Source organism: Chlorocebus sabaeus, chromosome 6, assembly GCF_047675955.1.
Source record: "Chlorocebus sabaeus isolate Y175 chromosome 6, mChlSab1.0.hap1, whole genome shotgun sequence".
Taxonomy (NCBI): domain Eukaryota; kingdom Metazoa; phylum Chordata; class Mammalia; order Primates; family Cercopithecidae; genus Chlorocebus; species Chlorocebus sabaeus.
This window is the reverse complement of record NC_132909.1, coordinates 4,453,005-4,469,945: the sequence shown is the minus strand read 5'-3', so window position 1 is coordinate 4,469,945 and position 16,941 is coordinate 4,453,005.

Below are 16,941 nucleotides of genomic sequence, written 5' to 3'. Positions count from 1 at the left end.
GCACCATCTGCCATCGGCCAGCTGTAGAACCGGGAAAGCTGGTGTGGAATTCACTCCAGGACCAAAGGCCTGGGAACCAGGCGCTCTGATGTCCTAGGACAAGAGATGGACGTTCCAGTTCAAAAAGAGAGGGCAGGTTGGACGCGGCAGCTCACGCCTGTAATCCCAGCACTTTGGGAGGCTGAGGTGGGCGGATCACCTGAGGTCGGGAGTTCGAGCTCAGCCTGACCAACATGGAGAAACCCTATCTCTACTAAAAATACAAAATTAGCTGGGCGTGGTGGCCCATGCCTGTAATCCCAGCTACTCGGGAGGCTGAGGCAGGAAAATCGCTTGAACTCAGGAAGCGGAGGTTGCGGTGAGCCGAGATCGCACCATTGTACTCCTGGGCAAAAAAAGGGCGGGCCGGGCACAGTGTCTCAAACCTGTAATCCATTTTGGGAGGATGAGCCGGGAGGATAGCTTGAGCCCAGGAGTTTGAGACTAGCCTGGACCACATGGCAAAACCCCGTCTCTACAAAAAATACAAAATTAGTTGAGCGTGCTGGCGCCTGCCTGTAGTCCCAGCTACTTGTGAGGCTGAGGTGGGAGGATCACCTGAGCCCAGTAAGTCAAGGATGCAGTGAGCTGTGATCGCACCACTGCACTTCAGCCTTGGCAACAGAGTGAGACCGTGTCTAAACAAAACAAAAAAAACCCACCCCAAAACAAAAAAGGCAAATTTGCCCTTGTTCACTTGGCCAAGGTCACTCAGCCACAAGGTACGGGGGCAGGCACTGGACTTGGGTCACACTGTAATCACAGCCGTCACCCCATTCTGTTACATACAGGCGTCTGTCTAAAAATAAAATAAAATAAAATAAAATTACAATTACAATTACAAAAATAAAATAGGGCCGGGTGCGGTGGCTCACGCCTGTAACCGTGAGGTTACTTTGGGAGGCCAAGGCGGGTGGATCACAAGGTCAGGAGTTCAAGACCACCCTGGCCAATATGGTAAAGCCCCATCTCTACTAAAAGTACAAAAAAATTAGCTGGGCGTGGTGGCGCATGCCTGTAGTCCCAGCTACTCAGGAGGCTGAGGCAGGAGAATCACTTGAACCCGGGAGGCGAAGGTTGCAGTGAGCCGAGATCGCACCATTGCACTCCAGCCTGGGCAACAAGAGCAAAACTCTGTCTCAAAAAAAAAAAAAAAAAAAGTAATTAAGGCTGGGCACAGTGGCTCACGCCTGTAATCCCAGCACTTTGAGAGGCCAAGGTGGGCCGATCACCTGAGGTCAGGAGTTCGAGACCAGCCTGGCCAACATGGTGAAACCCCATCCCTACTAAAAATATAAAAATTAGCTGGGCTTGGTGGTGCATGCCTGTAAGCCCAGCTACTTGGAGGGCTGAGGCAGGAGAATCCCTTTAACCTGGGAGGCAGAGGTTGTAGTGAGCCGAGATGGCGCCACTGCACTCCAGCCTGGACGACAGAGCGACACTCCATCTCAAAAAAAAAAAAAAAAAAAAAAAAAAAACAAGAAAGAAAAACCAAAATAGTACTATGTTTTGCGTTTTTATTTATTTTATTTTATTTTATTTTATTTTTTTGAGACATGATTTCACTCTGTCACCCAGGCTGGAGTACAGTGGTGCAATCATGAGTCACTGAAACCTCAGAACACCTGGGCTCAAGCCATCTTCCTGCCTCAGTCTCCTGAGTATTTGGGGTTTCAGGCATGTACCACCATATCTGGCTAATTTCTTTTTTTAATTTTTAGTAGAGATGAGATCTCACTATGTTGCCCAGGCTGGTCTCAAACTTCTGGGCTCAAGCGATCCTCCCTCCTCGGCCTCCCAAAGTGCTGGGATTACAGGCGTGAGCCACCGTGCCTGGTCCAAGACGGTATTACGTTTTTGATCCAGGCTTCCTATAGTTTTATTGCCAAGAAGAGATATAATTTCTATAAAACAACTCTCCTATCTAGCTAGTTTTAGGAACACTCCTATTGGTCAAAATTAGTCTATAAAACTGCGGGGACCAGAGTTAGCTGTAACTACCTTAGGCTCCACACATGCAGGTACTTAAGAAAATTAACGAACACTTCTTGGAAGGTAGAATGCATCTTTTACACCTGAGCAAATTGAGGCTTGGATTACACAGCTCTGCCTGGGGCACGTGATTTATTTTCTCTCCCTTTTTGTTTTTAAGACCTAGTCTTGCTCTGTTGCCCAGGCTGGAATGCAGTGGCACGATCTGGCTCACGGCAACCTCCGCCTCCCGGATTCAAGCGATTCTCCTGCCTCAGCCTCCCGAGTAGCTGGGACTACAGGCGCCCACCACCACGCCTGGCTAATTTTTTTGTATTTTTAGTAGAGACAGGTTTCCACCGTGTTGGCCAGGCTGATCTTGAACTCCTGACCTCAGTTGATTCCCCACCCTCCACGACCCTCGGCCTCCCAAAGTGCTGGGGTTACAGGCATGAGCCACCGCACCCGACCTGGGTAAGTGATTTCTTTCTGTCTAATTGTCTAATCTTTAACCGGTAACTGAAACTCAGAAACAATTTTAATCTGATGACCAATTACCCAGCAGTCAATTCATGCAAGATACATTTTTTTTTTAAATTGAGGCTTCCGTGGATGGTGAATGATTTTCATATGGAACAATGAAGAGCACCCCTTTTTGAGGTTTCTAGACTGACCTCTGACCTCTGTTTCGGAGGGCCTGGGAAGGCCTGGCCTGGGACTGCAGAGGATTTTATTTCCTGTGGACTAAATTATGATAGGATTTTAGGACCAGTAGAGGGCGCTGAGACACAGGTGGGCGAGCAGAAGGCAGGCTGTTCAAGGGGAAGTAAAGCTAATCGCGTTCCCTTTAAACTTTGAAATGACTCACCACTGAGTAAACTTGAGGAAGTGAAAGTTGATAGGAATAGTCTCAGTGAACAATGCCATAAATTGCCATGCAGCCAAGTGCCAAGTTCTGATAACAAATCAGTAAAAAATGCAAGTTAATGGATGCCATTGTTCCCTTAGGGGGGAATAAAAATAACTTCTTTGTTAAAGCCATTGATTATTAGCAGAGGGTAACGCCTGTTCAGAAGGTCAACCGGCAGTTTTGGAAATTCATATGGTCTCACGCATGAAAATTCTTACGGTGATTCAACTCTGACAAAAATAGCAGAGATGTTTTCTATTATTTATTTTTATTTATTTACCTTTTTGAGACGAAGTCTTGCTCCGTCGCCCAGGCTGGAGTGCAGTGGCGAAATCTGGGCTCACTGCAACATCTGCCTCCCTGGTTCCAGCGATTCTCCTGCCTCAGCCTCCCTAGTAGCTGGGATTACAGGCGCCTGCCACAGCGCCCAGCTAATTTTTGTATTTTTAGTAGAGACGCAGTTTCACCATGTTGGCCAGGTTGGTCTCGAACCGCTGACCTCAGATGATCTGCCTGCTTCGGCCTCCTAAAGTGCTGGAATTACAGGCAATAGCCACCGTGTCCAGTCACAAACTGTCTTATCAATGGCAACTGTCTCCTGATCTGTTGGCCTCACAATAACTGAATAATAAAACCTGTATCTTGCCAGGCGCAGTGGCTCATGCCTGTAATCCCAGCACTCTGGGAGGCCGAGGCAGGAGTATCACCTGAAGTCAGGAGTTTGAGATCAGCCTGACCAACGTGATGAAACCCTGACTCTGCTAAAAATATAAAAATTAGCCGGGTGTGGTGGCAGGTGCCTGTAAATCCCAGCTATACGGGAGGCCGAGGCAGGAGAATTGCTTGAACCCGGGAGGTAGAGGTTGCAGTGAGCTGAGATTGTGCCACTGTACTCCAGCCTGGGCGACAGAGCTAGACCCTGTCTCAAACAAACAAACAAACAAACAAACATACAACCCCACCCCCCAAAAAACCCTACATCTTAAAACAAGAGGCAAAATTGCCCTCCATTGAGAACCACCTTTCCAGACTTAATCTGTTAGAGTCATTTATTTATTTTATGCAAAGAATAACTTTGCAAAGAGGAATGACTTTATATTTGTTCCAGATTATAAAATAATCTATGCAGTCTTCTGTGCAGGTTGAGATACTTAAAACTCTGTCATCAAAGGCCAGGTGCGGTGGCTCACACTTGTAATCCCAGCACTTTGGGAGGCTGAGGCAGGCGGATCATGAGGTCAGGAGATCGACACCATCCTGACTAACATGGTGAAACCCTGTCTCCACTAAAAATACAAAAATTAGCCGGGCGTGGTGGTGGGTGCCTGTAGTGCCAGCTACTCGGGAGGCTGAGGCAGGAGAATGGCGTGAACTTGGGAGGCGGAGCTTGCAGTGAGCCAAGGTCGTGCCACTACACTCCAGCCTGGGGGACAGAGTGAGACTCTGTCTCAAAAAACAAAACAAAACAAAACAAAAAAACGGCAGTCACAGCCATGGCTAATTATCATAAGTTTGTTAGGCAAACTCACCTTTTTGCAAACATAATTTACACTGTTTAATCAGGAGAATTTTTCACAAAAAAGATTCTAGCAAACATAGCTGTCCATAACCGTCATGGTTTCCAGGTTGCAAGTTCATAATCATTTGAATTATTCAAATGAGTCTCTAAATGCTACAAAAATATTGTCTTCTACAGTGGGAAGTTATGGTATAAATATATAGTTGATCTTAATTTCAGGACACTTGCTATGTAAATATTTGCTAACGTTTTTCTTTGTTACCTGCACAAAGACGAATGAGTAACCTGGTGCTCACTTACGTCATAGCTGCTTTTTTTTTTTTTTCTTTGAGACAGAATCTTGCTCTTGTTGCCCAGGCTGGAGTGCAGTGGCGTGATCTCGGCTCACTGAAAGCTCTGACTTCCAGGTTCAAGCAATTCTCCTGCCTCAGCCTCCTGAGTAGCTGGGGTTACAGATGCCCGCCACCACACCCAGCTAATTTTTTGTATTTTTAGTAGTGACATTGAGTGACAGCTGTCAACTCATGTGCCCCATGTCTCGGGTATTCACAGAGAGCCCAGCTGGGCTCCATAACCCAGTCCTTGGGGATCTGTTTCCCAAATATCTCTCTCCAAACGCTGCCGGCTGCCAGAGCTCATGTTTTACTCCTCTTCCCCTCGTTCACTCTCCTCCAGCACAGCGTTCATTTTACTCTTTTTAGAACAGGCAAAACACACTCCCACCTCCAGGCATCCGGATCTGCTCTTCCCTCCACCAGAGACGCGCTCCTTGGAGGCATTCGGGCCCCAGATCAAGCACCGTCTCTGGAGAGGTTTTCTGTCGTCGCCTCTCCTAGAATTGCATTGGTTACTCCTGCTGTCATGCCTAGCTTTTTTTCTTTATCACGCACGTCACTGTCTGACATAGTGTGACATGTCTGTGTGTTCCTGTGGGCAATTATCGGTCTTCCCTTATAGTGCAGGAACGCTATGAGGACAGGCACTTTTTTGTTTTTAAGACAGGGTCTGGCTCTGTCACCCAGGCCGGAGGGCAGTGATGTGATCACGGCGCACTGCGGCTTCAACTTCCCTGGGTTCAAGCAATCCTTTTACCTCGACTTCCCGAGTAGCTGGGACCACAGGCACATGCCACCATTCCCAGCTAATGTTTGTAATTTTTTTGTAGAGACAGGGTCTTGTCACGTTGGCCAGGCTGGTTTCGAACTCCTGGCTTCAGGTGAACTGCCACCTCGGCCTCCCAAAGTGCTGGGATTACAGGCATGAGCCACTGTGCCTGGCTAAGGGGACTTTGTTCTTTTTCTTCTTCTTCTTCTTGGACTTTGTTCTTCTTCTATTTTTTTTTTTTTTTGGAGACAGTCTCGCTCTGTCACCCAGGTTGGAGTGTGCAGTGGTGTGATCTTGGCTGACTGCAACCCTCTGCCTCCTGGGTTCAAGCAATTCTCCTGCTTCAGCCTCCCGAGTAGCTGGGACTACAGGCGCGTGCCACCACGCTCAGCTAATTTTTTGTATTTTTAGTAGAGACGGGGGTTTTGCCATGTTGCCCAGGCTGGTCTTGAACTCCTGGGCTCAAGTGATCCTCCCACCTCAGCCTCCCAAAATGCTGGGATTACAGGCATGAGCCACTGCGCCCGGCCAAGAGGACTTCATTTTCTTCATGGCCCTATCTGCAGTGCCCGTCTGTACCAGGGCACAATACACTCTAGGATACTTGCCGAGTGAGGGAATTTCCCCAGTTAGCTAGTGTAGTTTCATCTCTCCTGCTACCACCAGCGTCTTTCCCAAGGACCCCTGTCTTCTGTCCCCTTTTCACTTGACATCCTCACGAAGTTGGTATCTTTCCTCCACCCAGCAAGATTCTTTTAAAAACAGAAACCGGATTGTGTCATTTCCAATCCTAACAGCCCCTAATTGCTTCCTTTTCCACTTTGAACAAAAGCCAGATTCTTTACGTTTAACAGGAGCCATGATCTGGCTCCTGTTAGCCTTGGCTGCTTTCCTTCCTACCTCCAGGTTCCTCAGCCCTCCCTCTCTGATCCACCCCATTAGCCGCTGCGCTGTTTTTCATACACCAGAAAGGACGCCTTTACGCAGGGCTCTTAGGCTAACCCTTCCCTGTGTTGTAACATCCAGGCTTCCTTAGGATCTTCAGGTCGCCCCTCCTCCTCATTCTGCAGTTCTCAGCTTAGAGGTTACCACCGCAGCTTCCTCAAAAAGTTAAAAATAGAAACACCGTATGATCCAGCGATCCCACTGCTGGGTAGTTTCCAAAGGAAATGAAATCAGTATGTGGAAGAGACACCTGCACTCCCGTGTTTATGGGAGCACCGCTCACAGTCATCACGATGTGGAATCCACCTAGGCGTCCACCAATGGATGAACTCGCCAAGAAAACGGGGTGTGTACGCACAATGGAATACTAGCAGCCTTAAAAAAGAAGGAAATCCTGGCTGGGCTCGCTGGCTCACGCTTGTAATCCCAGCACTTTGGGAGGCCGAGGTGGGCGGGTCATGAAGTCAAGAGTGCGAGACCAGCCTGGTCAACATAGTGAAACCCCGTCTCTTCTAAAAATACAAAAATTAGCCGGGCGTGGTGGCGCACGCCTGTAGTCCCAGCTACTCAGGAGGCTGAGGCAGGAGAATCGCTTGAACCCAGGAGGCGGAGGTTGTGGTGAGCTGAGATGGCGCCACTACCCCCTGGCCTGGGTGACAGAGCTAGGCTCCGTCTAAAAAAAAAAAAAAAGAAAATCTTGTCATTTGGAACAGCATGGATGCACCTGGAGGACACATGGTAAGTAAAGTCAGTCAAACACAGAAAGACAAGTACTGCATGATGGCACTCATATGTGGTATCTGAAAACGTGGCACTCATAGAAGTAGAGTAGAACGGGGGTTCCCAGGGGCGAGAGGGAGTCTGGGGGTGGAGGGGAAGAGAGAGAATGGGAAGTTCTTTTTTGAGACGGAGTTGGCCATGCTGGTCTTGAACTCTTGACTTCATGACCTGCCCACCTTGGCCTCCCAAAGTGCTGGGATTACAAGCGTGAGCCACCGAGCCCAGCCAGGATTTCCTTCTTGTTGCCCAGGCTGAAGTGCAATGGCACGATCTCGGATCACTGCAACCTCCATCTCCCGGGTTCAAGCGATTCTCCTGCCTCAGCCTCCCGAGTAGCTGGGATTACAGGCATGCACCACCATGCCCAGCTAATTTTTGTATTTTTAGTAGAGTTTCACCATGTTGGCCAGGCTGGTTTCGAACTCCCAACCTCAGGAGATCCGCTTACTTCAGCCTCCCAAAGTGCTGGGATTACAGGTGTTAGCCACTGCGCCAGGCCAGGGAATAGGAAGTTCTTAGAGGATACAATGTTTCAGGCGAGGCACAGTGGCTCACACCTGTAATCCCAGCACTTTGGGAGGTCAAGGTGGGAGGATTGCTTGAGCTCAGGAGTTTGAGATCAGCCTGGGCAACATAGCAAAACCCCATCTCTACAAAAAATATAAAATTAGCTGGACGTAGTGGTGTGCACCTGCAATCCCAGGTACTCGGGAGGCTGAGGTGGGAGGATCCCTTGAACGCAGGGAGTTCAAGGCTGTAGTGAGCCATGATCACACCACTGCCCTCCAGCATGGGTGACAAAGTGAGACTTTGTCTCAAAAAACAAAACAATACAAAAAGATACAAAGCTTCGGATACACAGGAGGCATAAGTTTTGAGATCCATGGAACAAGAAGGCAACTAGAGTTAATAATAATGAACCATATTCGGCTGGGCATGGTGGCCCACGCCTGTAATCTCAGCACTTTGGGAGGCCGAGGCAGATGGATCATGAGGTCAGGAGTTCGAGACTAGCCTGACCAACATGGTGAAACCCCATTTCTACCAAAAAAAAAAAAAAAAAAATTAACTGGGCGTGGTGGTGCATGCCTATAATCCCAGCTACTCGGGAGGCTGAGGCAGGAGAATCGCTTGCACCCAGGAAGCAGAGGCTGGCAGTGAGCTGAGATCATGCCACTGCACTCCAGCCTGGGCAACAGAGTGAGACTCTGTCTCAGAAAAAAAAAAAAAAAGAAAAGAAAAAAAGAAATCCTTACCAATCCTGATATCCTAGAGATGTTTCCCAATGCCTTGCTCTTGAATATTTATAGTTTTATCTTTCACAGTTAGACACGTGAACCATCTAGAAATGTATTTGGGGTATGGCATAAGGTCGGGGTCATGGACCGAACACAGCTCCACAAAAATGTCTGTTCTCGACTGCAAAAAAGCAATGTGACTGTGTGCACAGATCGAGCGCATCTGTTTCTGAAATCTGTAGTATTCTGTGTCATCAGCCTGCATTTCCATGGTTGTGACAATACCACATTATCTGCCTCATTTCCTACCGCAGTTTCTCAATCACTCTGAATTCAGCGGCACTAGCCTCATTGCTCTCGGATGAGCACACGTATTGTGTACCACTCAGGGCGCCTGTGTCTGGACCGGCAGCCTTTCTTAGATGCTTTGGGTGGTGGTTCTGTCTTATCCTTCAGCCGGCAGCTCAGAGTCCTCCCCTCAAAAGGCCTTTCCCTGACCGCTCCATCTAAAGTAGCTCACCCCAGTCCCCTATATCTTATTCTTTTTAAATAATGCACCAGAGAAGGTGATACAGGTACATTGACAGGCCTTCTTTTATTAGCTTGAGCCATTATTATTATTATTTGAGATTATTATAATAATAATTATAATTATAACTTAATTAAATTATTATTATTATACGCCCAGGCTGGAGTGCAGTGGCACGATCTCAGCTCACTGCAACCTCCGCCTCCCAGGTTCATGCCATTCTCCTGCCTCAGCCTCCTGAGTAGCTGGGATTACAGGCCCGACTAATTTTTGTAGTTTTAGTAGAGATGGGGCTTCACCATGTTGGTCAGAGTGGTCTCTAACTCCTGACCTCGTTATCTGCCCGCCTCGGCCTCCCTAAGTGCTAGGATTACAGGCGTGAGCCACCGTGCCCAGCCTTATTATTATTATTATTATTATTATTATTTTGAAATGAAGCTTCTACCTGTCGCCCAGGCTGTATTACAGTAGGGCGATCTTGGCTCACTGCAACCTCCACCTCCCAGGTTCAAGCAATTCCCCTGCCTTAGCCTCCTGAGTAGCTGGTACTTTTGTATTTTTTAGTAGAGACGGGGTTTCGCCATGTTGCCCAGGCTGGTCTCAACTCCTGACCTCAGGTGATCCACCTGCCTCAGCCTCCCACAGTGCTGGGATGACAGGCATTAGCCACCACGCCTGGCCACCAGTCCCCTATATCTTTTTATGTTCTGGTACATTTTGCTATGCAAAAACAACTTATGTGTGTGTTGGCTGACTCATTGTCTCTCTTGCATGTGTGAACAGAGCAGCAGCAATAATGTTTCCATGTTTTGTTCACTGGCCATGTCCCCTGGGCATAACCTACAGTAGGGAATTTGCTTTGGATGAAGAAAAATGACCCTCTTACACCCATTTAGGATGAATGCATTCTACCCTCAGAGTCCTCTAGGGGGCACCCTCACACGAATGCGCCCCTTCAGGGCACAGCTCTTGAGTTGTTTTTGTTTAACTGGCCTGCACCTGTTATTTTGTTTGTGTGTGTGTTTTGGTTTCTTCTTCTTTTTCTTTTTTTTTTTTTTTTTTGGTGATGGAGTTTCGCTCTTGTTGCCTAGGCTGGGGTGCAATGGCGCGATCTCAGCACACTGCAACCTCTGCCTCCCGGGTTCAAGTGATTCTCCTGCCTCAGCCTCCTGAGTAGCTGGGATTTCAGGCAAGCGCCTCCACGCCCAGCTAATTCTGTATTTTTAGTAGAGATGAGGTTTCTCCATGTTGGTCAGGCTGGTCTCGAACTCCCGACCTCAGGTGATCCACCCACCTCAGCCTCCCAAAGTAATGGGATTACAGGCATCAGCCACTGCGCCCAGTCTTTTTTTTTTTTTTTTTTTTTTTAAAGATGGGGATCTTGCTCAATTTGCCCAGGCTGGAGTGCAGTAGTGCAGTCACAGCTCACTGCAGCCTCGCACCCCTGGGCTCAAGTGATCCTCCTGCCTCAGCCTCCTGAGTAGCTGGGACTATAGGCACAACCACCTTGCCTGGCTAATTGAAAATTTTTTTTTTTTTTTTTTTAGAGGCAGGGTCTTGCTATATTGGCAAAGCTGGTCTCAAACTCCTGACCTCAAGTGATTCTCCCACCTCAGCCTCCCAAAGTGTTGGGATTCCAGGCATGAGCCACCATGCACCAGGTCTGGCCTGCAGCTTTTAACTACACATTTAGAAAGAGAAATCACAAGTGGTAAAAGCCTGGGTTCTGCCCTAGATTACCTGAAATGAGCTATTTTTATAGAAGCCTCCTGTGTGCAGGGGCCCATGCTAGGCCCCAAGGGTAGGCAGAGGTTGTTTTTTGTGTTTTTTTTTGTTTTTTGTTTTTTTTCTTTTTGAGACAGGGTCTCACTCCGTCGCCCAGGCTGGATACAGTGGTACAATATCAGGCCTGCAACCTCTGTCTCCCAGGTTCAAGAGATTCTCCTGCCTTGGTCTCTGGAGTAGCTGGGACTACGGGCACGCACCACCACGTCCAGCTAATTTTTGTATTTTTAGTAGAGACGGGGTTTCACTATGTCGGCCAGGATGGTTTTGAACTCCTGACCTCAGATGATCTGCCCGCCATAGCCTCCCAAAGCGTTGGGATTACAGGCGTGAGCCACCGCGCCTGGCCTAAGGCAGACGTTGTTGACTGGTCTAAGTTGCTGCCTGGAAGGGCCCCAGTCTCCTGTAGGGAGGGAGGGAGGATCCCACCATGGCTCCCAGAATTTTGCTTCCCAGCAAGAGGCTCTAAATCAATCCCACGCTTCAGGATGGTGGGCCCTGGGAGAAATCAATCTTGGCCTCCAAGTGTTCAGACTGTGTGGGGGACGCCTGCTATTTACATCTGTGAAATGGGGCTGGGGACCTTGGCCCAGCGATGGGCTCCATCTCATCTCCTCCTCGAAGCTTGACGGAGAAAAGCATCTACAGCCATTTGTTATCACTGGGCTCCTTGCCCGAAAGAGTATAAATACCTCATTTAAATACATACATACATAGTGATGTGTTTTGACTTGGTAATATATTTCAGGGTAGACGCAAGCCTCCTCAGCCACCCCTGTTTTCCAGTTGCCCAGTGTTCCTCCCTTTCTGTTTTTACTGATTTCTTCTGTATCTTTCTGGAAATATCCATTGCATATATACACACACACAGATATATATATATATGCACATATAAATGTGTGTGTGTATATACATATATATATATCTGTGTGCTAATATAAGACATTGTTTTAAGTATTTCACATGCATTGAGTCATGTAATATATAATTTTATATTGCTAATATATTAATATGTCTAAAATAAGAAAATTACACAGGCCAGGTGCAGTAGCTCACACCTATAATACCAGAGCTTTGAGAGGTCGAGGCAGGAGGATCACTTGAGGCCAGGAGTTCGAGACCAGCTTGAACAACATAGGGAGACCCCTGTCTCTACAATGTATAAAATAAAATATAAAAAAATAAAACCCGGCTAGGCGCGGTGGCTTGCGCCTGTAATTCCAGCACTTTGGGAGGCCGAGGCGGGCGGATCATAAGGTCAGTAGTTCAAGACCAGCCTGGCCAACATAGTGAAACCCTGTCTCTACTAAAAATACAAAAAAAAGAAAAAAAAAATTAGCTGAGCGTGGTGGCAGGCATCTGTAATCCCAGCTACTTGGGAGGCTGAGGCAAAGAGAATGGCCTGAACCTGGGAGGCAGAGGTTGCAGTGAGCCGAGATCACGCCACTACACTCCAGCCTGGGTGACAGTGCGAGACTCTGTCTCAAAAAAATAAAATAAATAAATAAAGCCCGCCAGGCATGGTGGCTCATGCCTGTAATCCCAGCACTTTAGGAGGCCAAGGCGGGCAGATCACAAGGTCAGGAGTTCGAGACCAGCCTGGCCAACATAGTGAAACCCCATTTCTGCTAAAAATACAAAAAAATTAGCTGGGCGTGGCGGCGTGCACCTGTAGTCCAAGCTTCTCAGGAGGCTGAGGCAGGAGAATTGCTTGAACCTGGGAGGCGGAGGTTGCAGTGAGCCAAGATTGTGCCACTGCACTCCAGTCTGGGTGACAGAGTGAGACTCTGTCTCTAAAAAATAAGTAAGTAAGTAAGTAAATAAATAAATAAATAAATAAAACCCTAGCCAGGGGAGACAGCTGTGGTCCCAGCTACTCAGGAGGCTAAGGTAGGAGGATCTCTCGGACTTAAGAGGTCAAGGCTACAGTGAGCCGTGATCATACCACTGCACTTTAGCCTGGCAACAGGGTGAGACCCTGTAATAAAATACATCAACAGTGATGTGTTTTGACTTGGTAATATATTTCTGGGCAGACTGCAAGCTTCTCATCCATCCCAGTTTTCCCATTTCCCAGCGTTCCTCCCCTTCTGTTCTTATTGATGTCTTCTGTATCTTTTTGGAAATATCCATGGCATATATATATATATACACGCACACATATAAATGTGTGAATATATACGTACTGATATAAGGCATTATTCTAAGAATTTTACTTTTATTTTTTTGAGACAGAGTCTCACCGTGTTGCCCAGGCTGGACTGTAGTAGCTGAGGCTCACTGCAACCTCCGTCTCCCAGGTTCAAGAAATTCTTGTGCCTCAGACTCCCAAGTAGCTGGGATTACAGGTGCCCACCACCATGCCTGGCTAAATTTTGTATTTTTAGTAGAGAAGGGATTTCACTATGTGGGCCAGGCTGGTCTTGAACTCCTGACCTCAGGTGGTCCACCTGCCTCAGCTTCCCAAAGTGCTGGGATTACAGGCGTGAGCCACCACGCCCAGCCTATTCTAAGAATTTTACATGCATTGAATCATGTAATATAGATATTATTTATTTATTTTTTTGAGATTGAGTTTCGTTTTTTGTCCAGGCTGCAATGCAATGGCATGATCTCAGCTCACTGCAACCTCTGCCTCCCCAGTTCAAGCAATTCTCCTGCCTCAGCCTCCCAAGTAGCTGGGATTACAGGTGCCTCCACCGTGCCCAGCTAATTTATTGTATTTTCAGTAGAGATGGGGTTTCACCATGTTGGCCAGGCTGGTCTCAAACTGCTGACCTCAGGTGATCCCCTGCCTTGGCCTCCCAAAGTGCTGAGATTACAGGTGTGAGCCACCACGCCCAGCCTGATATAATTTTATACAGTTAATACATTAATATGTTTATTTTTTATTTTTATTTTTTTGAGATGGAGTTTTGCTCTTGTTGCCCAGGCTAGAGTGCAATGGTGCAATCTCGGCTCACCACAACCTCCGCCTCCTGGGTTCAAGAGATTCTCCTGCCTCAGCCTCCTGAGTAGCTGGAATTACAGGCATGCACCACCATGCCCTGCTAATCTTGTATTTTTAGCAGAGATAGCGTTTCTCTGTGTTGGTCAGGCCGGTCTCGAACTCCCGACCTCAGGTGATCCGCCCACCTCGGCCTCCCAAAGTGCTGGGATTACAGGCGTGAGCCACTGCACCCAACCAATATGTCTAAAATAGAAAAATTGCACAGGTCAGGTGCCAATTTTTTTTGTAGTGACAGGGTCTTGCTATGTTGCCCAGGCTGGTCTTGAACTATAGGCTTCAAGCAATCCTCCTGCTTTGGCTTCCCAAAGTGCTGGGATTACAGGCATGAGCTGTCCTGTCCGGCAGGCTCATTTTAACAATCAGCTCTCATGGGAACGGATAGAGCAAGAATTCACTCATTACCCTGAGAAAAGCACCAAGCTCTTCATGCAGGATGGGCCCCCATGATACAAACACCTCCCACAAGGCCACAGGCCTCCAACATTCTGAATAAATTTTCTTTTTTCTTGAGACAGATTCTCACTCTGTTGCCCAGGCTGCAGTGCAGTGGCGCAATCTCGGCTCACTGCAACCTCCGCCTCCCAGGCTCAAGCGATTCTCTTGCCTCAGCCTCCTGAGTACCTGGGATTACAGGTGGTCGCCACCACGCCCAGCTAATTTTTGTGTTTTTAGTAGAGAGGGGATTTCGCCATGTTGGCCAGGCTGGTCTCGAACTCCTGACCACAGGTGATCCACCCACCTCGGCCTCCCAAAGTGCTGAGATTACAGGTGTGAGCCACCGTGCCCAGCCCAGGATCAATTTTCTACATGAGATTTGGAGGGGACAAATAGGTAAACCATATAAATATCCTTATTTTTGTGTTTTCTCACCTGTAAGATTGCATCCCCATGCATCATTTTGCATCTTGCCTTTTTCACTTAGGACTACCTCCTAGAAAGCTTTTCATTTAGGTAAACAGATCTTCCTCATCCTTTTAAAAAGATACAGACACGGTCGCATTATTGAATCTGCCATCGTTCATCTCACCAGTCCCCTATAAGATGGAGTCTTGATCTATTTCCAGTCTGAGAAGTACATTCAGCAGGGGAGTTTTACAAATCAAATAGATTTCCTTCCTCGTTCCCCCCAAAAATGCAGCCTACGTCTTCAAAACAGAAGACTCCAGTCTATTTTGCTTAAGGATGACAAAAGTCACCATCTGTTAATCCAATCTGCATCACGAGGAAAATGCAAATCATTTCATGAGCATGAAACCTCCTTTTGGGCTACATGAAGGGGAATTCCTGAGGGTCTCTTGCCATGCAGCAGGGAGAGCCTCTGGCTGTGGCGGCTCTTGTTTGCAGACCACAGACGTCGTCTCTGGATCCAAGAAGCAGAGGAGGAATGTGTTGAAGGACTTTGAGTAAAAGCAAAAGAACCGAGTGCGGTGGTTTACGCCTATAATCCCAGCACTCTTGGGAGGCTGGGGAGGGTGGATCATCCGAGGTCAGGAGTTTGAGACCAGCCTGGCCAACATGGTAAAACTCCATCTCTACTAAAAATACAAAAAAAATTTAGCCGGGCATGGTGGTGCATGCCTGTAATCCCAGCTACTCGGGAGGCTGAGGCAGGAGAATTGCTTGAACCCAGGAGGCAGAGGTTGCAGTGAGCTGAGATCATGCCATTGCACTCCAGCCTGGGTGACAGAGCAAGACTCTGTCTAAAAAAAAAAAAAAAAAAAAAAAAAAAACACCGCAAAGGATGCATGGAAAGGCTACAGAATCAGGCTCAGGAATGTGGCAGGAAGCCAAGAATAGACAGCAGCAAGAATGTTCCTAACGTCAGATGCGGCCACACCCCAGTGGAGAAGCCACCATTGCCACCGCCACCACTGGGCACTGCCCTCCTGACATTGACCAGTGACACCTTTGCCCTTGCCACTGTACTTTAATTTTTCTTTCTTTTTTTAAGACAGAGTCTCACCCTGTTGCCCAGGCTTGAGTGCAGTGGTGCAATCATAGCTCACGGCAGAATTGAACCCATGGGCTAAAGAGATCCTCCTACCTCAGCCTCCCAAGTAGCTGGGACCACAGGTGTACATGACCATGTCCAACTATTCAGTGTTTTTCTAAAAAAAAATTCACAGGGCCAGCTGAGGTGGCTCATGCCTGTAATCCCAGCCCTTTGGGAGGCCGAGGCAGGCAGATCACAAGGTCAGGAGTTTGAGACCAGCCTGGCCAATATGGTGAAACCCTGTCTCTACTAAAAATACAAAAAATTTAGCTGGGGCCGGGCACGGTGGCTCATGCCTGTAATCCCAGGACTTTGGGAGGCCGAGGCAGGCGGATCATGAGGTCAGGAGATCGAGACCATCCTGACTAACACAGAGAAACCCCGACTCTACTAAAAATACAAAAAATTAGCCGGGTGTGGTGGCGGGCGCCTGTAGTCCCAGTTGCTCAGGAGGCTTAGGCAGGAGAATGGCTTTAACCTGGGAGGCAGAGCTTGCAGTGAGCCGAGATCACGCCACTGCACTCCAGCCTGGGTGACAGAGTGAGACTCCGTCTCAAAAAAAAAAAAAAAAAAAAAAAATTTAGCTGGGCATGGTGGCCAGTGCCTGTAATCCCAGCTACTCAGGCAGCTGAGACAGGAGAATTGCTTGAATTCGGGAGTCACAGGATGCAGTGAGCCAAGATTACGCCACTGTACTCCAGCCTGGGTGACAGAGCAAGACTCTGTCTCAAAAAAAAAAAAAAAACCAAAAACCAAAAAACATCAATACTAAATTTTGTCAAACACTCTTTTAGCACGTATAAGATGATCATGCTGATTTTTTTTTACTTTGTTAATATGATAAAGGTGCATTAATGTTTTTTGAATATTAACCATTCTGGGCTGGGTGCAGTGGCTTATGCCCTTATTCCAGCATTTTGGGAAACTGAGGCAGGAAAATTGCTTGAGCCCGGGAGTTCAAGACCAGCCTGGGCAACATGGCAAACCCTTGTCTCTACAAAAAAACACCATGCTGGGTATGGTGGTACACACCTGTAGTCCCAGCTACTCAGGAGGCTATGGAGGGAGGATCGCTTGAGGCTGGGAGGTTGAGGTTGTAGTAAGCTGTGATCACGCCA